General features: G+C 40.0%; 2 pseudogenes; both read left to right on the top strand.

The window, feature by feature from the left end:
• The window catches only part of LOC138439067 (ankyrin repeat domain-containing protein 26-like), a 77,542-nt pseudogene extending 54,883 nt beyond the window's left edge, over positions 1-22,659 (top strand).
• On the top strand, positions 17,402-18,859 carry LOC138439666 (serine/threonine-protein kinase 24 pseudogene; annotated as a pseudogene).
• Positions 22,660-25,555: the final 2,896 nt, after the last annotated feature.

Here is a 25,555-nt window from a genome sequence, read left to right as displayed (position 1 = left end):
GGTGTTTCTAATAATGCATGGCTGATGCATAGGAAGTCCTCAAAAAGCTAATATCTTGGTTATTCAAATGGATTTCTTTCTTAGAAGGACTGAAGGAATACTTCCCAGATAGGTTGTATTGTCATAAAAGTTAGTTCTTATGGAAAAGGACAGGTGCAAAAAACACTGGTATACTGTTTCCTATCACAGAACGCAAGTAACTTTATGTTTTTCCTTTCCTTGGATCTAACTTTAATACTTTCTTAATATTACTGATATATTTTCTGTGTCCTTTAATGCTGCTTTTATTTATTTCTGCATCCTTTATAGACAATTACTTGCCAATGCAAAGAGTTTATATAAAAAAAGAAAAGTTTATGTATTGTTTGTATTTTTGAATATTTAATATAAGCCTGAAAAGAATCATTTGTTCTTTTAGGCCTGCAAGGAAAACACCGTATGAAAAGAAGGTATAGTAAAAAAAAAAAACAATGAACTTTCAAAAATATTATCCTTATTGAAAATACTTTGTCAAAGGAATAGTGGTAAAAAAGAAAATCTTCCTTTGTTGTAGAGAAATTTACTTTGAACACATCGTTTAGAAACACTGTTGATAAAGTTATCCTTTTGATAAAAATCTCTTTTTTTAAGAAATGTCTGTTTTTGTTTTGATACGGAGATTTATCACCTCTGTACACTTGGTGTATTTATACATATTTTAAGGACATTGTGAAACAGTATTGTTTACGTGTAGGTTAAAGAATAAATCAATTATGTGAACGACCTGGATGACTTAACTCAGTCGTCCGAAACTGATTCTGAGGATGGTGATGTGCTTTACGAATTCCACGTTGCAAGTAGAACCTCTCGACGTGGGGTGTAAAGGTAGGACCGCAGTGTAAATGTTAACGTAAAGCCTGTCTGTGTATAGAGTAGTGATATATGCACACCTTGTCCGTACTGCTCTAGAGCCAGGGATATGTTACAGTGCTGTGCATCTCAGAAGTTTCTTTTGCATTAAAAGAACATGAAAATGAGTGTATACTCTGAGCCGCAGGTCTATGATCTTCTCACTCACTGTACCTTCTGTTGACTCTTCTTTCCTATGCCTCCACCCATGGTCAGGTCAGCATCATTTTCCTCCTAGAGTAACTGAAATAATCTCAGGACTGCTTTCCCTGACACTCCACCTGGCAGAGCCTTGGTCTGCACAGCAACTGTAATTATTGCCTATTTTTAAACATTCAGGTCTCATCGTGCTACCCCCTTGCTTCAAGCCCAACTGTTGCCTCTCTTTGCTGCCTGGTTAAAGGTCAAAATTATGTAGTTCCATCTGGTTTTATTTTTCACCCTTCTTTCTACATGAATTCTAGAATCAGCTTGTCAGTTCCCTAAAATGTCTGCTGGTCTTAACGTTTTCATTTTCCTTCAGTTTAAAATACTTTGTACTTTCTCTTTTCATTACCTCTTTGATCCAAGGGTTATTTAGATCCGTGTGATTTAGTTTCCAAATATTTTATTGAGAGTTTTCTAGAGATCCTTCTGCGCTCTTGCTTCTCATGATTCGTTAGGTGCATCCAGAGGGGCCTTGGGGCTAGGGCTGATTATTTCCTGCCTTGGAGGCAAGACCTTGCTGACTACCCTGTTCATTCTGCTGGTACCTAGGGGTTTTTCCAGCCTGGCTCATGAGAATAGGTAGAATTCCTGGGACTGAGTGAGCACCAGCCACATGTTCCAATAGTCTTTCAGATGGTTTCTCCCTGGTCTCAGGTGTTTTCTCCCAGATGAGTGCTGTTTGTTCCTCTGCTGAATGCCCGAGGGGCTCCTCCTCAGGTCTCCAGGGTCCTTTTCCTCTCTGTTCCACTCTCTCCTCTCCACAGTTCTGATCTGTGATCTCTGCCCATTTTGGTTTCACCATACTATCAGCTTCATTACCTCCTGTCAGGGAGTCTGGCTGACTCAGCTTCCATTCCTTCTCCCCGTGTTGGGGCCTGGAAATTCTCTCAAGGCAGTGAGCTGGGGGCATTCCTTAGGCTAACCTCAAGTGTTTCCAGGATCATTGTCTTTCGTTCCCTGAAGTCCTTTGTCATGAAAATCATTGTTTAATGTATTTTGTGGGCATTGTTTTTGCTCGCTCCACTCAGGAAGGTAAATCAGTAGCTGTTCACTCTGTCTTGGTTAAAACATATGGCAGCTGGAGACTGTCCACAGGGTTGTTCCTCCTACTCTACTTATTACTTCCTGCTCATCCTTCATTTCTCAGTGTGACATCTCTTCCCCAGGGAAATCTTTCCTGGACCCAGTCTACGTCAAGTTCTGTTATGTGATCATAGAACTCTCTTTTCTTAGAATATCTATCTGAGTTCATATTTATTTTATTTGTCTTTGTCTGCTACTAGATTTCAAGCTAAACAAGAGCCAGGGGCATCTGTTTTATTTGCAGAGCTTAGAATAATAATGTCTTCCACATTATAGACCCTTAATACTTGTTCAGTGTGTGGATGAGTGAACGTGAAAGGCACAGTCCTTTATACTTAAAAATTACTCACATAATTTTTTTTGTTTGTTTCTATCTTTGTTTTCTTCATCATGCAAATTCTGTTAGCTTGTTGAAAATTCAAGATACAATTCTGTCACATGAAAGATTAGTAGATTTTCAAAGAAGCCACTGTGAACTAATTAGAGGAGAATTTTACAGAATGAAATTTAAGGTTCGTGGGCTACAAAAAGAGCTGTCAGAAACCAAAGAAGTGAAATCACAGTTAAAGCATCAGAAAGTGGAGTGGGAACGTGAGCGCAGCAGCTTGAGGTACTGTACACCTCACTTTTAAAGAAATATTTGAACTAATGTTTGTTTTAATACTGCAGAGACATAGACGTGTTATAAGGACTAACTTATCCTCTAGGATTTTACAGATGAGAAAGTGTTACTTGTATTGTGGAATGTGAAATTCTTGGAAATAATATAGCAGGTTCTTAACACTGAATGCTTCTAATACCTTAATGTATATTTTTCCAAATCATCATTTTCATGACCATACAAAAGTCTGCCATAATGGAAACTCCATTAAGTATTTACCAAATTGACTTTCAGTTGTTTTTAACTTTTCTGTGTTCTATTTAATACTGCAAGGAACACCTTTCTATAAATCATTTTTACCTTTCTAATTATTTGAACTACATTTTCTTTAATAATATCGTATAATGTGGTCAAAGTATGAGAACTTAAAAAAGGTCTGTGGTCTATATTTCTAAACTATTCTTAGGAAAGTTTTTATTACTTTACATTCCCACCCATAGATTTATGAAGTAGCCATTTTTCTCAAGAGAAAATGAAACAAAATTTTATGCAGTTTTTTTCTTAACCCTCTGTCTGAAAACAGTGACCATTATTAGGTGTTTTTCATTGCATTCCCCCCACGTTTACTATTTTAAACATTGTGAAGAGGGAACGGAAGTTATTGCAGCAGTGAATAATCTCATGATTTTCTAAGAAGAGGTTTAAATTTTGCAGATTCACCTTAAATCAAGAATAAGAGAATAGAAGAAATGCCGAGATGTTATATGAAAAAATAAGGGAACATTGAAGAAGAAAAGAAGACCAATATAGTAAAGAAGCTGAAGTGAAACAGCACCTAGAACTCACTCTCCAAGCAGTAGAAATGAAACTGAAGCCTGAGAGAAATAATCTGAATCAGGTAGAGTAATCTTTGGTGAAAATTTCAAATTTCTAACATGATTTTATCAATATTATTTATAATATCCCGTTTTTAAAAAATGCCATTTATTTAGTGTCATTTTGTTTAGTGTTAGAAGAACTTTTAGGTTAATTGTTAAAAACAAAAGAAAAGAAATTCAAAATTCCCAAAGAAACAAGGCTAGAAATAAGAATTGTGTGATCCTGACATGCTGGGTGCACTTTTTTGAGCAGAGGGAGGAAGAGGTCACATCAGTAGCTCACACAATAGATCCTGAGAAACCACAGGGTTGAGAATGGTGTGAAACTGGAGGTTAAGCTCTCAGCTAACCTCAGGCAACCGATCCTTCAGCCTTGACAGACCATTCGTGAGTGAATAGGTCTAGAAGAGAAGGGGTTCTGGGAGGGACCATCATGCCTAATTTTACCTCAGGTTGCCTCTGGCCTTCAATCTGGCAGGTGGCTGAGGGTCGTGGACCCCCCTTCCTCTGTGCCCATCACCCTCCAGTCCACCTGCCCCATGAACAGCTCAGAGCTGGCTCCAGCTTCCCCAGCTGCATCCTCCTTCACAGCAGAGTCCTCAAGGACAGGTGTTAACTGGCGTCCTTGAGAGAAGCAGGATTTTTTTTCCAGCAGTTGGTAGAAACCAGACACTCTTGAAGTTGGTTGTCCTTTCTGCAGAGTTCTCAAGTGGCATCTCAGAGCAGAGGAATTTGCTCCCACACCCGATGTCCCTTTAAAACATGGACTGGGTCCCATCCCTGATGTCCTAGCAGCAGATCTCCCACAACGAAAAGCTCTCGGGACGAGCTCGGGAAAGTAGTATTTGTAATTCAAATCCATTTGTCTAGAGCAGTCAGGTAGTGACATACGATGGCCTCATCCAAGGAGAGGCCTTTAATATTTTCCATAGGAATTGATCTCAAATCTTTTGTGACTATCTTGGAGGAGCCGGGACCCTGATTGTGGTTTAGGCAAGGAAGAGCGTGTGTGGTCCACCACTGACTGCGCTACCCGACCAAGTCCCTCTGCCTTGGAGTGAACGTGTCAGTCACTCCATGCATGTCATCACCTTCAGTGTCTAAATCAGAGTCCATTCTTGGCTCCACTGTCATTTCTTTAACCAATACCCTGTCAGCGACCTTTTCACACCATTTACTGTTTTTCATTTTGTAAAAACTGCAACATCAGTTGTAAAAACACTTTTTAACACTTTAAAAAGTTGTTTCTTTAGAAAAACATATAAAAGTGCCTCCCCCACACCAAGGGGAGGGGAAAAAAAAAGAACTCTTGCCACCAATTAAAGATATTCTGGGTTTAGGTAATGATTTCACTTCATCGATGGATCATTAGGTTAGTTTATCACTTCCCCTGATGGTAAGGAGGAAGCTATAGGCAGTTCAGAGACCACATTCTGAATGTCATTCTTCTGCTTGTGAGAAAATGAGCATCTGCTCTGTGAGTGTCTTATTTCAGTACAAGGAACTTTTGAAAACAGTGATAGATATGCCATAATATATACTTAGTGATAGTTATTAAGTGTTTTTCATTGTATTTTCCCCATCTTACTATTTTAAACACTATGGACAGATAATAAAAGTTATTGCAGCAGAAAAGAATCTCATAGTTTTCTAAGAGCTTTCTAAATTTTACCTTATTTACCATGAGTGCATGTACCATGAATGAAATAGGAAGCTTATTTTGTATTGATATGTTTGTACTAGAGACATGTGTTTTGACGTAAGAAGACTAGTAGAGTCCAAAGACCTGGCAAAAAGGCTGCAGCTTACTCATATTTTTAACTTTTTCTTTTCCAGAATCATTACAGTGAATGAGTTAATTAATGTTTGTACAACTGCCTAGTACAGTTGTTAATAGGTGTAATTCTTGTAATTGCCTATTAAAATGTTAGAAGGTAGCATATTCTCAAGGAAAAACTTTTTGTACAAAATTTAGTCTATTTATACAGAGGTAAGGCTCTTACTGTGAAGTAGATGTATAGGAGATATCAAATGCAGTGTTTATAAACCTAGTAAGTGGTGTTGTTTATTGAATTATACTTGATTAACAATATTCTGTTAGTTTTGGGTACACAGCACAGTGATTCAGATATATATGTATATGTGTGTGTATATTATATAAATGGGGCTTCCCTGCTGGCTCAGACTGTAAAGAATCTGCCTGCAGTGCAGGAGACCTGGGTTAAATCCTTGGGTTGGGAAGATCCCCTGGAGAAGGTGGAGAAGGCAATGGCACCCCACTCCAGTACTCTTGCCTGGAAAATCCCATGGGCAGAGGAGCCTGGTAGGCTTCAGTCCGTAGGGTTGCTAAGAGTCAGACATGACTGAGCTACTTCACTTTCACTTTTCACTTTCATACATTGGAGAAGGAAATGACAACCCACTACAGTGTTCTTGCCTGGAGAACCCCACGGAAGTGGGAGCCTGGTGGGCTGCAGTCTATGGGTTCTCATAGAGTCAGATACGACTGAAGTGACTTAGCAGCAGCAGCCTGGAGAAGGAAATGGCTACCCTCTCCAGTATTCTTGCTTGGGAAATCCAATGGACAGAGGAGCCTGGCAAGCTATAGTCTATGGGGTCGCAAAGAGTTGGACATGACTGAGTGACTAATACACATACACACTCACTCACACACACACTCACATGTACACACATATTCTGCTTCAGATTCTTCTTGCAGAATATTAAGTGTAGTTCCTTATGTTATACAGTACATCTCTCTTAGTTATTTTATATCTACTAGTGTGTATATGTTAATCCCAAAATCCTAATATATCCCTCCCCCTACCCCGCTTTCCCCTGTGGTCACCACAAGTTTGTTTTCTGTGTCCATGAGTCTCTTTCTGTTGTGTGAGTAAGTGCACTTTAGATTCTACATCAGTGTGATATAATACTTGTCTTTTTCTGACTTACATCACTTAGGGTGATAATGTATAGGTCCATCCCTGTTGCTGCAAATAGCATTATTTCCTTCTTTTTTATGGCTTACTAGTTTTCCATTATATAAATATTCCACATTAGATGCAATTTTTAAGTGTAGTCAGATCTATGAATCTTTTATTTTAAGCCTTCTGGGTTTGTTGTAGTTCAGAAAGAAGCCTTTCCAGTTCTGAGCTTCTTGAAAAGTCTCTTGGGATTTCATTTTTACTTTCGTGGATTCATTGTCTTCCATTAAATGTTTGAACCTTTGGGAATTTCTGCTTGTATAAAGTCTGAGGATTATTTTTCCCTGTTGGAGACACACTTGGTGAAGTCTTTTCATTGTATAAGCATACAAGTTAGTCTTTCATTTCAGAGGAAATTATGGAATATCACTTTATTGAGTACTAGCTAAAAATTTCCTTTGTTTCACTTAGGTTTCTGATAGTTGTGAAGAAGCAAAAGACCTGTTGCACAAAAACCGCATGCTGCAGGATGAACTTGCCATGCTGAGACTGGAGATAGATGCACTGAAACAGCACTGGGAAAAGGAAGAGAACTATTTTGAGAACATGGAAATTCTCAAAGTAAAGAATGATGATCTACAAAAGGCAGTAAAATTGAGTGAGGAAACGTTAACAAAGACTATATCCCACTATACAGGCCAGCTTAATGCTCTAACAGCTGAGAATACAATGCTAACCTCTAAGCTGGAGAACGAAAAAGAAAGTAAACAAAGACTGGAAACGGAAGTGAAATCCTACCGTTCTAGACTGGCTGCTGCCTTACACGATCATGATCAAGGTCAGACATCAAAAAGAGATCTGGAACTTGCCTTCCAGAGAGCAAGAGACAAGTGGTTATGCTTGCAGGACAAAATGCAATTTGATGTGGCTAATCTAAGAGATAACAATGAGAAGCTTTCCCAGCAACTATCTACAGTGGAAAGTATCTTCAATAAGCTGAAAATCAAGCTGCATCACACGAGAGATGATCTTAGAGAAAAGACTTTAATGTTAGAACGTGTCCAGAGAGATCTAAGCCAATCAGAGTGTCAAAAGCAGGAAATTGAACACATGTATCAGAACGAACACAGCAAAGTGAATACATACTTTAGAAAGCATAAATCCTTAGAGAAGAGATTATCTCAACTCCAGAGTGAAAACGTGTTGCTCCGACAGCAACTGGGTAATGCACGAAACAGAGCCGACAGTAAAGAGAAGGTGGTCATTAGCATCCAAGATCATTTTTAGCAGATCCTGAGAAAACTTCAGGCCGAACGTAAGAAACAAGGTCTGATGCTGGAGGAAAGAAACAAGTAGTTGATCAAGGAGTGTAATCATTTAAAAGAAAGAATGTATTGGTACGAAAATGAGAAAGCAGAAGGAGAAGTGAGTATCCAGAAGGAGAAATAATTCTCAGACTTCCTGAAAGAAAGTTCAAAGTGATTCTTGATTCTGGCTAAATGTTGAATCTAGTTGAGTATAAAAACATACACAAGCTGTGAATCTATGGTCTCTAAGCCAGCCTAAAAGCATACCTTGTATCCAGCAAATAAAACATTAGACTGAAGAAATGCTTTACTTTGAGTAGGGACATCGTGTTGTTTATGAAATGTTAAGAGATTTAGTTCTAAATTTTTAACATAGACAGGTACTAGTAATTTACTCTTTATTAAGGTAATAATTTTAATCTTTATGTTACCACATTTCAGTATCATGATAAAGCAGATAAATGAGATGTTCAAACCTGAAGTGAATATCTTGAAATGAAGCTTCACTTACCTGGATTATCTTGGTAGTCACTTCCAGGTTTCCCGGAGGCTGTATTTTATATATCATACTTTGGCTTCAGTAGCTTGTCATAGCTTTTTGTTATATTTGTTGGTCCAATTTTATTTTGGTCCATGTCAATTTGAGTTAATATGGGAAACATTTCAGCCTTGAATCATTTATTCTTAAAGCCTCTCAACTCTTCAAATGCATCTACTTATCATGAAATCATAATTTGGGACTCAGGTGGTGAGCTTTAGCAAAACTATTCTTGATTTAATCTTCCCACTGCTATTTATGCTTTACTTAACATTTTTACAACAATTTGCTCATAATTCTCATTTTAAGTATCAATTACTATCATTTGAATACAAGCTTGTCCTCTAAAAATGAAGGATGGCAGGATTCGTGAGCAGCAGGAATGCAGTGAGTCATGGAGAGGGTTGTAGGAGCTGAGGTCTGGAGGCAGGTAGAGGGCCAAGTTATCGAGGCTCCTTGAAGGCCATGGGAGCAACCTCATTTTTTAAATGGCATTTTCCCTTTATATTGGAATATGGTTGATTTACAATTTTGCGTTAGTTTCAGTTGTACAGCAAGTTGATTCAGTTATTTGTTCATTATTTCCATTATTTTTCAGTTCCTTTTCCCAGGTAGGTGACTACAGAATATTGAATAAAGCGGTTAGCCAAGGGCAAAGGTGGGGAGGAGGGATAAATTAGGAGTTTGAGATTAACATAGACACACTAATAGATATAAAATAGATAAGCCACAAGGGAATGGCCTCATTTTTCTGCTGAGGTAGGAATCTATTGGAAAGATCTGAGCACTGGTTGGAATATGTGAATATCTCTGAGTTAATCAAAGCTTCCAATAGGAAAGGAAAATGTTTCCACACTGTTTCCACAGTGTGGAATTTCCCATCACTTTTCCCACCTACACACTCATTTCTTTCTGGACGTGAAGTGGTGGAGCTCTGCAGATTTATTGGGAGGGGCGGGCATGGACAGTGGAGCCACATCTTTTGTCTGAGTAACTTAATATCATGAAGGCTGGAAGGTGGCCCCTTCCCTGTCTGTAACCAGATTCAGTGAGGAGGAAAAAGGTGAGGTGCTGTCTGTGGTGATAGTTTTCAAAGTCCATATGTTGGAGTTATCTATTATTAACATAACATAATAGTAAAGTGATTAGATAAACTCAATGACAGAGCATCTTATTAGGCAGTTGTGAGACAACTTCAACAAGAACTGAATGACGCTATAAAATGGAGTCTATGTCGGAGGCTTCACTGAAAGTCATGTCATGTTATTGTGCTAAGTTAGAAGCTGAGGCACAGGATTTGAAGAACAATTGCAAACTACCACAGCTACTCGCAAGTCAGGTATGTATGAAATTGAACGTGTTAACAGTCAATATGTAGGATAAAGTGTTTTAGGACACTCGTTTCCGTGGTCAGCTTTCTTCTGTATTTTTGTCACAAGTAACTTACTATAATTTTCTTATCTTTATAATGCACTCGTTTCTTTTTTTTTTCCTTCCTTCTCTATACAGATGTATTTATTTATTTATTTAAATTTTTATTTTTACTTTATTTTACTTTAAAATACTGTATTGGTTTTGCCATACATTGACATGAATCCACCACGGGTGTACATGAGTTCCCAAACATGAACCCCTCTCCCACCTCCCACGCCATAACATCTCTCTGGATCATCCCCGTGTACCAGCCCCAAGCATCCTGTATCCTGCATCAAACATAGACTGGAGATTCGTTTCTTGCATGATAGTATACATGTTTCAGTGCCATTCTCCCAAATCATCCCACCCTCTCCCTCTCCCTCTGAGTCCAAAAGTCTGCTCTACACATCTGTGTCTCTTTTGCTGTCTCGCATACAGGGTCATCATTACCATCTTTCTAAATTCCATATATATGCATTACTATACTGTATTGGTGTTTTTCTTTCTGGCTTACTTCACTCTGTATAATCAGCTCCAGTTTCATCCATCTCATTAGAACGGATTCAAATGTATTCTTTTTAATGGCTGAGTAATACTCCACTGTGTATATGTACCACAGCTTTCTTATCCATTCATCTGCTGATGGACATCTAGGTTGTTTCCATGTCCTGGCTATTATAAACAGTGCTGCGATGAATATTGGGGTACATGTGTCTCTCTCAATTCTGGTTTCCTCAGTGTGTATGCCCAGCAGTGGGATTGCTGGGTCATAAGGCTGTTCTATTTGCAATTTTTAAAGGAATCTCCACACTGTTCTCCATAGTGGCTGTACTAGTTTGCATTCCCACCAACAGTGTAAGAGGGTTCCCTTTTCTCCACACCCTCTCCAGCATTTATTGCTTGCAGACTTTTGGATTGCAACCATTCTGACTGGTGTGAAGTGATACCTCACTGTGGTCTTGATTAATGCACTTGTTTCTTAAACTCTGACTTTCATCCTGCCATTTGCATTATATTACTTTTTTCATATATTATTTACCCTTAGGAAAGTTGAGAATTGTGCCTCATTATTCACACAAGTTGAGAGCCTTTTTTTTTCTTTGAAACAATACTTTTTAAAGTGATAGCTATATTACCATGATGAGGCAAGCCAGGTTAGAATCAGAGGATAATATTAGTTTAATGGAACGTTCAGGAAATTGTTATTTCTCATGTTGCCTTTTGTGAATGGCTGTAGAGTTCTGTATATATCTATTTCATGGATTTCAGAATAATGTGTGCAGCAAGGATACTATACAAACCAGTTGAAGTTTAGGCATTGCCTTCTTTCCTTTTCATTTTAAGGATATTGTAAAAGCATGGAGGTACTCAGATGGTATAGAATATATACATCCAAACTAGAGAATTAAGAAGATTATCTGGATCCTGCGATTGAATTTTTTTAAAAAGCTATTGAGATATAATTGACGTATCATAGAATTCACCCACTCAACATGTGTAGTTCAGTATCTCTTAGTCTAGAGAGGTGTAACCGGTGACTGCAGTCAATTTTAGAGCATTTCCATCATCCCCTAACCCCTGAATCCCTTAGCCACCACCGGTGGCCTCTCATCTCCCTCAGCCCCAGGCAACCCCCAGTCTAATATCTGTCTCTCTAGACAAGCCTGTCCTCGGTGTTTTATATAAATGGAATCATGCAGTATGCTTCTTTGGGATTAGCTTTGCTCATTTGACGTCATGTTTTCACAGTTCATCCGTGTGATAACAAGTATCAGGTCTTTCATTTCTGTTGGTTGTCAACAGTAAACTAACCATGTATCCATCATTACTTGATGGAGCTCTGGGTTGTTTCTGCTTTGGGACTATTAATAATGTTGTTGTGAACATTGATTTCCATCATTCTGTGTGCACATGTTTTTATTTCCCTGTGGTTGGATCTTATCCTCAAAGTTAGCTGGCTAATTTCACCTTTTCTTGGCCCTGCTCAGACTGTCTTTTCTGTCTTTACAGTTTCTTTTCCTCTTGGGTAGTCCTTCATTATTTCAGACCTGGCGCCCAGTCTCCCCTCCTTCATGGAGCTTTCGTGACTGTCCAGCTCTTTGGGCCTTTTCACATCAGCGCTTGTTACCTAGTCTCTGAGGAACAGTTTAGCCCCTAATTTTACACCATTGACATTTCTTCCATGAGGGGAAATCTTGGCTAATTATACATTGATGTAACGGAATATTTATTGATATGCACAACACTTGTCTTGCATAAATGAACAGTAACGAAAGATTACAAGAATGAGGCTTTTTTTTGTTGTTGTTGCTGTTCAGAAAAATATGTGGATCACCTCTGTAAATTGTTAGGAAATGGGATTTCTTTAACTTTGCAAATAATTCCCTTTGGAATGCAATTCAAATTAGCAAAAAGTCTTTGTATTTCAGAAAAAGGCTTATGGGATTAGAATCCATATTTACAAGATTTATTAATTAGAGCCTTATTCTCACAGTCTTCTTTTGGGAGGGACTTATTAACTTAGCCCTAGATAACTTAATACAGTATCCCTCAAACGTCTTTAAAATCCTTGGACATTAAGATGGGGAGAGAAGTAAGAGATATCCTACTAAGAGGTGACTTGTAGTCATTTTATGAGGAAAGATAGACAAATATTATTGTAGAACAATAAAAGAGTGTAAAATCAAGTGCAACTGTTGTGTGACAAAGATGACAGTGAAGAATATATTTTTTGACTCTTGGTGGTTCGAACTTCTTTCTTGATAGATCTCTGAGTAATCCCTGGTCCTACAGTCTACAATACAGAAACCATCATATTTATTTGATCCTGGGTTTGAGTTAGGCTGTGCTCAGTTCACTTTCTTCATTAGCAAACAGTATCGTTTTATTCTTGAAGACTGATAATTATCCAGCAGAGCTGGAAACTGCATCTTCAAAATGTCTGCACCTGGATGCAAAAAAAAAATCAAGTTTATCAACAGGAGTTGTTATCTATGAAACTAATGCAAAAGAAATGTAAAAAACTAGAGAGAAGAAAAAGAAGTTGGAGCAGAAGCAGTGAACCTCAGAAGTCATATAGAAATGAATAAGGTAGAACACAGTCAAGTAGAGCAGTATCAACAGCAGACTGAAGAAAGAGCGAGACAGGATCTCGTAGAGAAATGAAAGGAAGGAAACCTATTTTTGCAGGTTAATTTGCTAATCTGTCATGTGGTTGAATTCACTTTCACTGTACGTTACATTTTGGATCTATACAGCTAATGTGTTTCCTCTACCTTCCTTAGAGCAGGTAGTTTTGTGGATTTCTGGAAGGAAGGGGGCACTTGTTTTCCCTTTAAATATTTCAGTTTCCATCACAGTTATCACTAAATTGACCTTTCAGAATGATTCTCACTAGCGAATCCTTTTACTTATAAGACCAATTGGTAAAAAATAAGACCATTAGGAAGAAAATAAAACATTGTGTTTTAAAACTGGTACCGTCCTCTTGAATTATTCTTAAGTCGTCTTGTTCAATTTTTAAAATTTTAAGTTGATCCTCTTATTCTTTGAATTATCAGATTATATAAGTACTACTATAACAGTGATTCCACTTTAATTTTATAATTCAGATTTAATTCACTTCACATTAATGATAATCGTTTTAAACTTCTGCTCTCTCTCTCTCTCTTTTTTCTTTTTTTCACCTTTGAAACCACACGCTGAATCACTGACTAAAATCTAAAGGGAACAAATATACTTTTCCAGGTTAATGATTATTTTAAAAATGTTATCTTTTTCAATTTGCCTTAGACACAAGCTGAATTTCAACAGATGGAACTCATAATTAAAGACTTGGAATCTGAACTCTCCAAAATGAAAAGTTTGCAAGAAGATTCTAATAAAGCAGAGTTGGAAAAATGTAAGCAACTCTACCTAGAACGTGAAGTTATAAAGTCATTGGAAGATAAACTAGACAAGTAAGTCAAAACAGAGAATCACAGAAACTAAATTTAGTTCATTAATTTGTCTCTAAAGCCTAATTTTTATAGAGTGGGGTACATGAGATTAGTAGGAAGTGAAAGCTAACTAGATGGTCACTGCTAAGGGGGCGCCTTAAGACAAACTATTAGTACCGTATCAAGTTGTTCCACACTATGTAAAGGCATACTTATGAAATAAGGGGAAATTAACACATGGGTTAAAGGCAGGATAAACCACAAAGTGGCTAAAAGTGATATTGTGACCTGACTGAGGGGTCTGGAGAATGGAAAGGGCAGATCCCACCTGCAGTGCCTAGTCCAGGTTTCCCAACTCTCTGAAAGCAGAGCACTCCTAGGAAGCCTTTCATAAGCCAAAGCAGCATAAAGCCAAGAAGCAGGTACCCGAGGACACATTATGCTACTCAATACATAAAACGAATGAGCACAAGTGAAGCACAGGTGCTCCCAGACAGGGTTTAGGGCTGTGGCGACTTGATGCTGAGATGTGGGGTGTGGCTTCTGGGGAAGGAGCTCAGTGGGGCCAGTCTCCCTGCTTGGGGAGCGTGGTGCCTCTTGCTGCAAAACATACACTGAACACTGTTTAGAGTTTTGGCTTTTTAAATGAGGCCAAAAATTGTCTTCAGATAATTTCATTTTTTCTTAATCATTAAAAACAGGTTCTGACATAGGCCCTTTGTAGAAGTGAAGTAACATAAAGTGAACTTTTTTTTTTTTTAAGTGAACTTTGGAAAAGCAGGGGATACTTATAATTGATCCTGGGGCCGTTTTAGCTCTTTTCAGCCTCACCCTTTGACTTTCTCCTCCTCCCTTGAGACTGTGGCTCTAGGTGATGCCTCAGAGCCAAAAGCATAATTTCTCTGAGGTCATGAGTGAAACCTGTATACAAGAGTGGTGAAAGCAAATGCTTGAAGGTGGCTTTGTGGGATGTGGTGTTTCTTCATCCCTGAACTGTTTCCTGGAGGCAGGTGTGTCCCAGAGGGCAGCAGGTTTCACTCTGAGGCCCCCTTCTTTTCTCTCTGATGTCCTTTCTCTCCTCTCCCAAATGTGACTTGTTACTTGAGGAGCCCTAGATATGTCTACTTTTTTAGAGCAAGGTTACAACTATCATTGTTTACAGGAGGTCTGCTCTTTGTTTTCAGTGTTCAAACAGTTTATTGGGAATTTCATTTACTATATGGCAATTTAAAAAATGCTGATAATTTAGGGAAACATGAGTAAAGTTGCTGTTTTCCATCTTCCTCAGGACTCATGAGAGGCTGGCAGTGATCAGCACCAAACTTGAGGTGAAGAAAGAGCAGAACAGATGTTTACTCAGCCCTCTTAGCACGAGGCCAGTCCTGGAGCCCCCTTGTGTCAGAAATTTCAATAATCCTTTAGTGCCCAGTGGAAATCTTACTCCAAGAGCAAACATAGGGTTTTCTACCTCAATTCCATGTCCTTCAAATAACAGCACGGAGACTTACTTGACCGAAGTTAGTTCTATTATCTTTTGTTCATTGGGTTTCAGATTTCTGATATGAATGATCCTTGTTTTCAATTTGGTGAACTTCTGAGTTGTTTATTTGACTTATGCACACTAAGTAAAAGCTGTCATTAACCGTGCTAATCAAGGAGACATTTAATGATTTTTTTGTCCTAGATCTCTTGTTTTTAAGAGGTACTTTTTAAATTTCTTGAAAAGATGCATTGAAATTCTACTTTAGAAAGGAAATCTTATTGCCTAGTAACTTAAAGTATACTTTAAGATGTTTGACTTACTTTCTGATTGATTTCACTTTGGCAGTGGTTCATAATCACTTCCAAGCTTTGCTGCACCCACTACAGTTTATCTACCCCTAAGCATAAGTGACAATGGCAATCCACGCCAATACTCTTGCCAGGAAAACCCCATGGACAGAGGAGCCTGGTAGGCTGCAGTCCATGGGGTCGTGAAGAGTCGGTCATAACTGAGCGACTTCACTCTCACTTTTCACTTGCATGCATTGGAGAAGGAAATGGCAGCCCACTCCAGTGTTCCTGCCTGGAGAATCCCAGGGATGGGGAACCCTGGTGGGCTGCCATCTACAGGGTCGCAGAGAGTTGGACACGACTGAAGTGACTTAGCAGCAGCAAGCATAAGTGAATCACTGGCATCTAAACACTAACCACATATGGATGTGTTTTTATTTGAAAGAATCCTAGATAAATCCTTTTTATGAATTAAACAAACTTGTAATACTAAATTGGAAGATTAATTTCTGGTTTTAGGTTAACATTTTTTGTTATTCTCTTGTACAAGTGTATGTCTTTAATTGCTATTTTACTCATAGAATTTTGATTTAAATTTCTAAAAACTATCTTGCTGAGCAGTTGTAGAATGTTTCTAAATTTGTAGTTAATGCAAACATTTAAAAATGATAAATGAAGCTCACTTTATCTCTGACTTGACATCATCTGGATGAATGTTATCTAAGATAGCAATAATGTGGAGTCTTGAAATTGCAACCAGTTTTCATTGTGTAATCATTGTGGTTAAAATATCCATTTCAGTCAGTGCACATGGGTTTATCATTTTAATAATGTTTTTGTGATGTTGGTGATGCAGAGACAAGCAGCCTTTGTTCAATGCAGTCTCAACCTGTTTTCTCATTTGACTTCTTGCCATCATAGAAGAGCAATCTAAAGTTTCTTCGACAGCACTGTGGCTATGCTGGGTCTTAGTACTTGAGAGCTGTGAAACTGGAGGATGTGCTTTAGCTGTGCAGTCACAGCAGGCCTCTGAAAACTTCATCCTAAGTAAGACACTTTCCCATGCAGGCCTAAGGAGAGGAAGCAAATGCTTGACCCCCATCCCAGACACAAGCTGCCTACTGCAGACCCAAGTCCACAGTGCTGTGGGCACATAACATCTTTTCAAAGAAGAGATTTGGGGCCCGGGCCTGCAGGGCGGGGTGGGCACATGGCCCATCCCTGACTCGGAAGATCCGCGCCCTCCCATCTCACCACCGGGGGGGACCTCTGCCTCCCCGCTAACTGAGGCCCCTAGCTCCGCACCCGCCCGCGCGTCCCCCTCCACCTGGTCTAGCCCGCGGGAGCCGCGCGGACCTCTACCAGCCCGGCGGCGGCGCGCACCCTGCGGCCTAGGGCGCCGGGCGGCCGCAAGCCTTCTCCCCCTCCCGGAAGCGCGGGGCGGGGTCCCCGGCCCGGCCGCGGGGGCGGGCGCGGGGCGGCGGGCCGGGACGGGCCAGGGCGCGCTCGGCGCTCGCGGGCCCTGCCGGCGATGCGCGCCCCACTCCAGCTCCAGGCGCCAGAGCGTGGGCCCAGGCCACCCGGTTCCAGTCCAGCAGCAGCGGCGGCTGCGGCAGCAGCAGCAGCAGGGCGGCCGCTCGCAGGGAGGCCCCGCGCTCCTCGCAGCCCGTCCCCGGCGCGGTGCATGGAGACGAGGCCCGCCGTCCGCCCGTGAGCCCGCCGCCCGGCCCAGGACCCACGGGGGGCTAGGGTGGCCTCGGGCTCCGGCCGGCCGGTCCCCCATCTCCCGCCCTCGGCCGCCCGAGGAGGGCTGCGCGCTGCCCGCGGGCCTTGTCGCCCGCGCGGATCGCCGCTGCCCGGCCGTCCCGTCCCAGGAAGTGGCAGTCCTGACCGCCATGGCTCACTCCCCGGTGCAGTCGGGCCTGCCCGGCATGCAGAACCTAAAAGCAGATCCCGAAGAGCTTTTTACCAAACTGGAGAAAATCGGGAAGGGCTTCCTTCAGCGAGGTGTTCAAAGGCATTGACAATCGGACTCAGAAAGTGGTCGCCATAAAAATCATTGACCTGGAGGAGGCAGAAGACGAGATCGAGGACATTCAGCAGGAAATCACAGTGCTGAGTCAGTGCAACAGTCCCTACGTAACCAAATATTATGGATCCTACCTGAAGGACACTGAATTGTGGATAATAATGGAATATCTTGGCAGGGTTTCTGCACTGTACCTTTTAGAACCTGGCCCTTTAGATGAAACCCAGATTGCTACTATATTAAGAGAAATACTGAAAGGACTTGATTATTTGCATTCAGAGAAGAAAATTCACAGAGATATTAAAGCTGCCAACGTTCTGCTCTCTGAGGTGAAGCTGGCAGACTTTGGAGTGGCGGGCCAGCTGACAGACACCCAGATAAAGAGAAACACCTTCGTGGGCACCCCTTTCTGGATGGCGCCCGAGGTTATCAAGCAGTCAGCCTACGACTCAAAGGTGGACATCTGGTCCCTGGGCATCATGGCCATCGAGCTTGCCAAGGGGGAGCCGCCGCATTCCGAGCTGCATCCCATGAAGGTCCTATTCCTTATCCCAAAGAACAACCCCCCGACGCTGGAAGGGAACTACAGCAAACCCCTCAAGGAGTTCGTGGAGGCCTGTTTGAACAAGGAGCTGAGCTTTAGACCCACTGCTAAGGAGTTACTGAAGCACAAGTTCATAATCCACAATGCAAAGAAAACCTCCTACTTGACCGAGCTCATCGACAGGTACAAGAGGTGGAAGGCTGAGCAGAGCCATGAAGACTCCAGCTTGGAAGACTCTGACACGGAGACGGACACAGACGGCCAGGCTTCTGGAGGCAGCGACTCGGGGGACTGGGTCTTCACGATTCGGGAGAAGGATCCAAAGAGTCTGGAGAATGGAGCTCTCCAGCCATCAGATCTGGAAAGAAACAAGATGAAAGACATCCCAAAGAGGCCTTTCTCTCAGTGTTTATCTACAATTATTTATCCGCTCTTTGCAGAGCTGAAGGAGAAGAGCCAGGCATGCGGTGGAAATCTGGGCTCCATCGAGGAGCTGCAGCGGAGCCATCTACCTGGTGGAGGAGGCCTGCCCCGGCATCTCGGACACCATGGTGGCCCAGCTGGTGCAGCGGCTGCAGAGATATTCTCTAAGTGGTGGAGGAACTTCATCCCATTGAAATCCTTTTGGCATTTGGGGTTTTGTTTTTCCTTTTATTTTGTTTCCTTCTTCACCCTCTTCCTTTTCAAAACTCAACGAGAGCCTTTACTGACTCCGCTGAAGAGGCGCACCATCAGGGGCCCATTCCCGCCACAGGGTCACCTGTCCAGGGCCCCACAGCCCGTCTCTGCTGGCCTGGGGCCTGATGGACTCCCGGATGGGATGGGGGAAGGCCAGCTCCTCCAAGCAATTATTTTATTATTCTCGTTTTTAATTTTAACCATAGTGCACATATCAAGGAAAGTGTCTTTGAAAACAAAAATAAACCCTGAAATGTATATCTGGGATTATGATAAGGCGACTGAAGAAATGAAACCTCAGGTATCCTGCTTTACGTTGATAAGCACCCCCCGCCCCCCTCCTTACCCCCCCCACCCCGCCCACCCCAGGAGACAGAGAAATCGCTCTGGTGGGTCAGTGTACAGACTTGTAAATAGTGTCATTTTTACGGAAACCCTCTCCGAGTGCATAGGAATCACTGTGTACACATCAGCCAAGTGCTTCTGTAGATACCGTCAGTGGAGTAAATATTTGACAGGTCATAACTTGAGTCTATTGCCTTGCCTTTATTACATGTAAATTTTGAATTATGTGACCAGTGATTTGGGTTTTATTTTGTTTCTGCAGGATTTGCCATTAATAATAATTAAATGCCCCTCTTCGGGAACACTCCCGCTGTTTGTACCTCAGCAAATGCAGATTTTTTTTTTTTTCCTCCTGTGTGCCCTAAGACCCCTTCGGTACACTTAGAAGTTGATTTTCCTGTTTTCATTGATGGTACTATTTTTTAAGTGTTTTAAATGGAAACATATCACGCCTCATGAAGCTTTAAGTTATTTCAAGTTTCCCCCCAATGAAGCGTCCTTGTCTCACTTTGGCTGGAGCGCCTGGCCCATGTCACACCACACCAGCTGGCCCATCCTCCCAGGAGGGTTTTCTGTTGCATCTTGTAGTGAAACCTGCATATCATCTTTTGAAACCTCAACATGTCTGAATGCTTTCACGAATAAATTTTATAACAGGAAAAAAAAAAAAAGAGATTTGGAACCATTCAAGCACTTCTTAGTTCCTTGTCCCAAACTCACCCGTTAGATAAATCTCTCTTCTCATATGAAGGGTAGGAGTATAAGTTCTCCCCTTGAAACTTCAGACTGAGGAAATTAAGTTCAACTGTAATTTCTGATCAGATTTAGATTATAATTGAGATTACACTCATATTTTTTGTATAAACTAACTAATGATGAGAGCTTGGATAGAAGTATGCTAGACAGTAGAGATCTGTTGCATGTTTTAAATTTTTCTCTAAATAACCCAAAATGTGGATAATTCATTGTTGACTTGTGTTAAGTTAGTTAACCAGGTTTTATCTGGAGGAAATGAACATCCTTTTAAGGACGAATCTCTTCAGTTTTGGCCTGCTTGATTCAAATAAAGATTTTCTCCTTCAAGTTCCTGTCTTGTTTTTTTTTTTTTTTAAAATATTTATCCTTTCTAAATTAACTATATCAACTGCTACAAATAGAAATTTGCTATTGATTTATTCTTATTTATGCTTTTAAAGCATATAATTTAGTTTGAAAGTCATGTCATGCCACAAGCATTGTTTAATTATATAAGAAGGATTTATATATTCATTCTGTCCATGTAATAGTGAAAAATCTATGTGTTTTTTCTTGACCTGAGGAAGTAGCTGGTACAAGACTCAGTAAGAATGCCATTGGCTTTGTTACTTCTTTTGTAGAATTACGAACTTTGAGTAAATCAATGAGTCTCATATCTTACAAAAGTTTTTTCTTCAAAGAAAACAACCTTTCCTCTAAAAAAAACTTCTGCGTGGAACCATGTTATATAAAATGGAGACAAGTATAGAACCATTTAGCTAAAGAGTGACTTCTCTGTTCCTCACCCCTGCAGTGACCCCTGTAGGACCTTCCCCTTCTATGGGACGTAGTTCGGAAACTAACGCTTATGAGAAAATCCTTCTCGCTAAACATCTTCAGAATTAAATCTTGCTGGCACATTATTTGCTTGTATATAATTTTCTCACCTTTCTGTGTTTTCGGTAAATGGAAAAGTTTAAAGAAAATCACAGATGTGTTCTCCTTACTAACATTTGACTCAAACTACTTCCTGCATTTGAACAGGATACTCACCTAGAAATCAAAATAAAGTCTCAGAAGTACATATTTAGGCCAGGAGCTTTTAGGGGAAAAGATAGTAATCTTGTGGCTCATTCCGAGGATTATGGGTCATTCCCTAATTCTCTGAAATTATGTGTACTTGATAGACTGATATTTATTGTACTTTTTATCAGATTAATCTAAATAGCATTCCATATATATGTTCTCTGTTATCTATAAGCAGAATAAGTAGGAATTCATTTTCTTTTTTTTAAATGTGATTTTCTTTGTATACTGAGGTAATCTTCAGGTTAGGTCTATTCTCTAAAAGTATTATTTAAAAGTCACATTTAATAAGTTATAAACATATAACTTTTTATCTTAAAGATAAATATTTGACTTATTTCAGATGCAGCGGGAGTTGGACAAGGAGCATAGCTAGAGAACTAAGAGAAGATATGTTGCCAAAATGTATGAATTAAATTTAGACATTGATTTCTGAAATCACTGTAAACAATAAATGGCATCTCTTTCCATTGTTTGGATAACAGATGCTATGTTAAATATTTTTTTATACATAGCTAATTAAAAATGTGAAAACATGAGCAGTCATAGTGAAAAATATCCCTCTTCATTTATTCATCATGTACCATAGCTTGAAAAACAGTCTCTGAAGGTCTGTGTATTTCTTTTTATTTCTAGCTGTATTCTTCTTCTGCTTCCTCCATCCCTGTGGAGCTGTCTTCCTACACCCTGACACTATTCTCAGAAAACGTGGCATTCATCAGCTTCTCAAGTGTCTGGTAGTGGTTAAGGCTAGGAAACCCAGACTCAAGCAGTCACGTTTGTGTAGCTGTCACTTGGTGGGTGACTTTAAAATTTCTCTGTCACTAGATACGTTACCAGTTTATCTTTTACCCTTAGGAAATGCTCCAAACACCCACATCAATTTGGGTCCTGCCAAAGTAGTTGGCCTTATCTCTTTACCAGCTTACTCTGCCGCTTAGCTCTGCGTCTAACTAGCCAGGCTGTGTAGGATCCCACAAATTCGCTTGCTCACCTCCAGTCTTTGTACGTGCTTCTCCCCTCTATCTCTTGTACTTTTTCCTGTCCTTCAAGTAGCTACATACATATCACCTCCACCAAAGAGCTGGCAGTATTGACACAAAGCTGGCTTCCTCTCCTCAATGTTCCTTGTGCCGTCTTTTATATCTTAGTATGTGTGACTCTGTATGGAAATTGCCTGTTTGTCTGTTTTTCCAGTTTAGGGCATATCATTTTTCAGGGTGGACTGGGTCACCTTCATCTTGTAATTCCAGTGCTTGTCACAGAACCTTTGCACAAATACATGAGTATTCATCAAGTCACTCAATTGCATGAGTACATGAATGAAGAATGAGAAAACCAGGAGCTCTGATACTCAGCCCCACATGCGACCGTAAGTAGATTATAAAATTGTAATCTTGATTAGTATTTTATGCTGTGTCATGTATAGATATATTTCATTTTTCAGAATACTAGGAAAGGTCTCAGGTTTTTTGTTTGTTTGTTTGTTTTACTAATCTTAGTTAACCCGAGTATTTTAGGTAAAGAATATAATTCTTTCCTTTTCTTTCAGTTGATGCTCAGTTTGCCTCTGATGCCTTTAGAGTGTCTTCATGAGGATCTACAAATGTGTCAAATATGTGTGATGACCTACTTTTGTAAACAGAAGAACAAGATATACAGAGTTGAAAGGAAAAATACATGATTTAGAAAGATAAATAGGAAAAGTTTCTCTACTGGACCGTTTCCATGACATTTTGTTGTTTCCCATTAAACACGATGATAAAATATCTATTAAAGGAATCTAGTTTTGTATTGTGTGTATGATGAAAATTTATGTAGCATTTTAAGTGATGTTTCCCTGCATCTACCTTACTTTTTAGCAGATTTAAACATCAGCACTGTTGAGTTTTCTATATTCTAAGTGATTCAATTAGTCATTAGTCATTCAATTAGTCATTCAATTGTGTCTGACTCTGTGTGACCCCATGGACTGTAGCCCACCAGGTTCCTCTGTCCATGGAATTCTCCATGCAAGACTACTGGAGTGGGGAACCATTCCCTTCTCCAAGGGATCTTCCAGATCCTGGGATCATACCGAGGTCACCTGCATTGCAGGTGGATTCTTTACCACTTGTGCCACCAGGGACGCCCTTTATAAACTCAGACTGAGCTTTAATACCAGCTATTTAAACAGCACCCAAACGAGCAGACTTGTCATTAATATTTAGTGGTGTTGATTGATAGCATTTTTGTACTTTCCAGTTTTTATCTCTACCTAGATATTTAGATACTGCTGTTATGGCTTTCGTCAATGTTTTGATGTGTTACAATTGTTAATAGTGGCATAAACTTACTATATGTAACTTTAAACACAGAATCATAGGCCTTTCCTCATGGAGAAATAAGATTTGCCTGAGTTTTTTGCCTTCTAAATGAATTAACTTTTTTATAATTTTTATTCTTAATTAGAGGATATTTACTTTACAATATTGTGATGGTTTCTGCCAAACATTGACTTGAATTGGCCATAGGTATGCGTATGGCCCCTCCCTCTTGAACCTCCCTCCCCATTTGACGCCTCTAGGTTGTCACAAAGCACCAACTTTGGGTTCCCTGCATCATACAGCAAATTCAAAAAAGACACATGTACCCCAGTGTTCATTGCAGCACTACTTACAGTAGCTAGGACATGAAAGTAACCTAGATGTCCATCAACAGATGAATGGATAAAGAAGCTCTGTATTATTCAACTATAGAAAGGAACGCATTTGAGTCAGTTTTAGTTGACTTTTGATTTACTTTTGGAGACAGAGTTAAAATTAGAGAAAGTTCCTCTAGATAAATAGGATTTGCCTAAGATTTTTCACCTTATCTTTACCTATCTACCAATCTATCTATTTTGGGTTTGCTTTTTGGAAAAAGTATTGGAAGACTTTTTTTTTTTTTTTTTTTTGAGATAGGACCAGACAAACAGACATTATCAACAAAACTCCCCTAACTCCCATATATCCTCCTAAGGTACCATTTATCCTTCCTAAATGTTATTTGTTCTCCCATAAGTGCCTCACCCAAGTCACCTGTTATTTAGAAGATGCCTTTTTCTCCTACTTCTTATCATTTACTAAGTAGTATATCAACTCCCAGGAATTCCATTAATGCTGAAGAAGCTGATGTCGAACATTCTATGGAGAACTACAAGACCTTCTGGAACTAACACCACAAAAGGATGTCCTTTTCATGGTAGGGGACTGGAGTGAAAAAGTAGGAAGTCACGAGATACCTGGAGTAACAGGCAAATTTGGCCTTGGAGTCCAAAACGAAGCAGGGCAAAGGCTAACAGAGTTTTGCCAAGGGAATGCACTGGTCATAGCAAACACCCTCTTCCACCTACACAAAACAAGACTCTAGGCATGGACATCACCAGATGGTCAATACTGAAATCAGATTGATTACATTCTTTGCAGCCATTCAGGTATGACCTAAATCAAATCCCTTATGATTATACAGTAGAAGTGACAAATAGATTTAAGTGATTAGATCCGATAGAGTGCCTGAAGAACTATGGACAGAGGTTCATGATATTGTACAGGAAGTAGTGATCAAGAACATCCCCAAGACAATGAAATGCAGAAGGGCAAAATGGTTGTCTGAGGAGGGCTTACAAATAGCTGAGAAAAGAAGGGAAGTGAAAGGCAAAGGAAAAAAGGAAATATATACCTGCGTCAATACCGAATTCCAAAGAATAGCAAGGAGAGATAAGAAAGTCTTCCTCAGTGATCAATACAAAGAAATAGAGGAAAACAATAGAATGGGAAAGACTAGAGACCTCCTCAAGAGAGTAATAGATACCAAGGGACCATTTCATGCAAAGATGGGCACAATAAAGGACAGAAATGGTATGGACCTAACAGAAGCAGAAGATATTAAGAAGAGGTGGCAAGAATACACAGAAGAACTATACAAAACAGATCTTCATGACCCAGATAACCACAAAGGTGTGATCACTCCTCTAGAGCCAGACATCCTGGAATGTGAAGCCATGGCTTTAGGAGGCATCACTACGAACAAAGCTAGTGGAGGTGATGAAGTTCCAGTTGAGCTATTTCAAATCCTACAAGATGATGCTATTACAGTGATGCACTCACCATGTCAGCAAATTTGGAAAACTCAGCAGTGGCCACAGGACTGGAAAATGTCCGTTTTCATTCCAATCCCAAAGAAAGGCAATGCCAAAACATGTCCGAACTACCGCAAAATTGAAGTCATCTCACACACTAGCAAAGTAATGCTCAAAATTCTCTAAGCCAGGTTTCAATAGTATGTGAACCTTTAACTTCCAGATATTCAAGCTGGATTTAGAAAAAGCAGAGGAAATAGAGGTCAAATTGCCAACATTCAGTGGATCATCAGAAAAAAACAAGAGAGTTCCAGAAAAACATCTGCTTCTGCTTTATTGACTACACCAAAGCGTTTGACTGTGTGGATCACAAAAACAAAACCAAACAAAACTTTGGAAAATTCTGAAAGAGATGGGAATACTAGATCACCTGACCTGCATCTAAGAAATCTGTATGCAGGTCAAGAAGCAATAACTGGAACTGGA

Source organism: Ovis canadensis, chromosome 4 (genome assembly GCF_042477335.2).
Source record: "Ovis canadensis isolate MfBH-ARS-UI-01 breed Bighorn chromosome 4, ARS-UI_OviCan_v2, whole genome shotgun sequence".
NCBI classification, from domain to species: Eukaryota; Metazoa; Chordata; class Mammalia; order Artiodactyla; family Bovidae; genus Ovis; species Ovis canadensis.
This window is presented reverse-complemented; position numbering and strand designations above follow the sequence as displayed.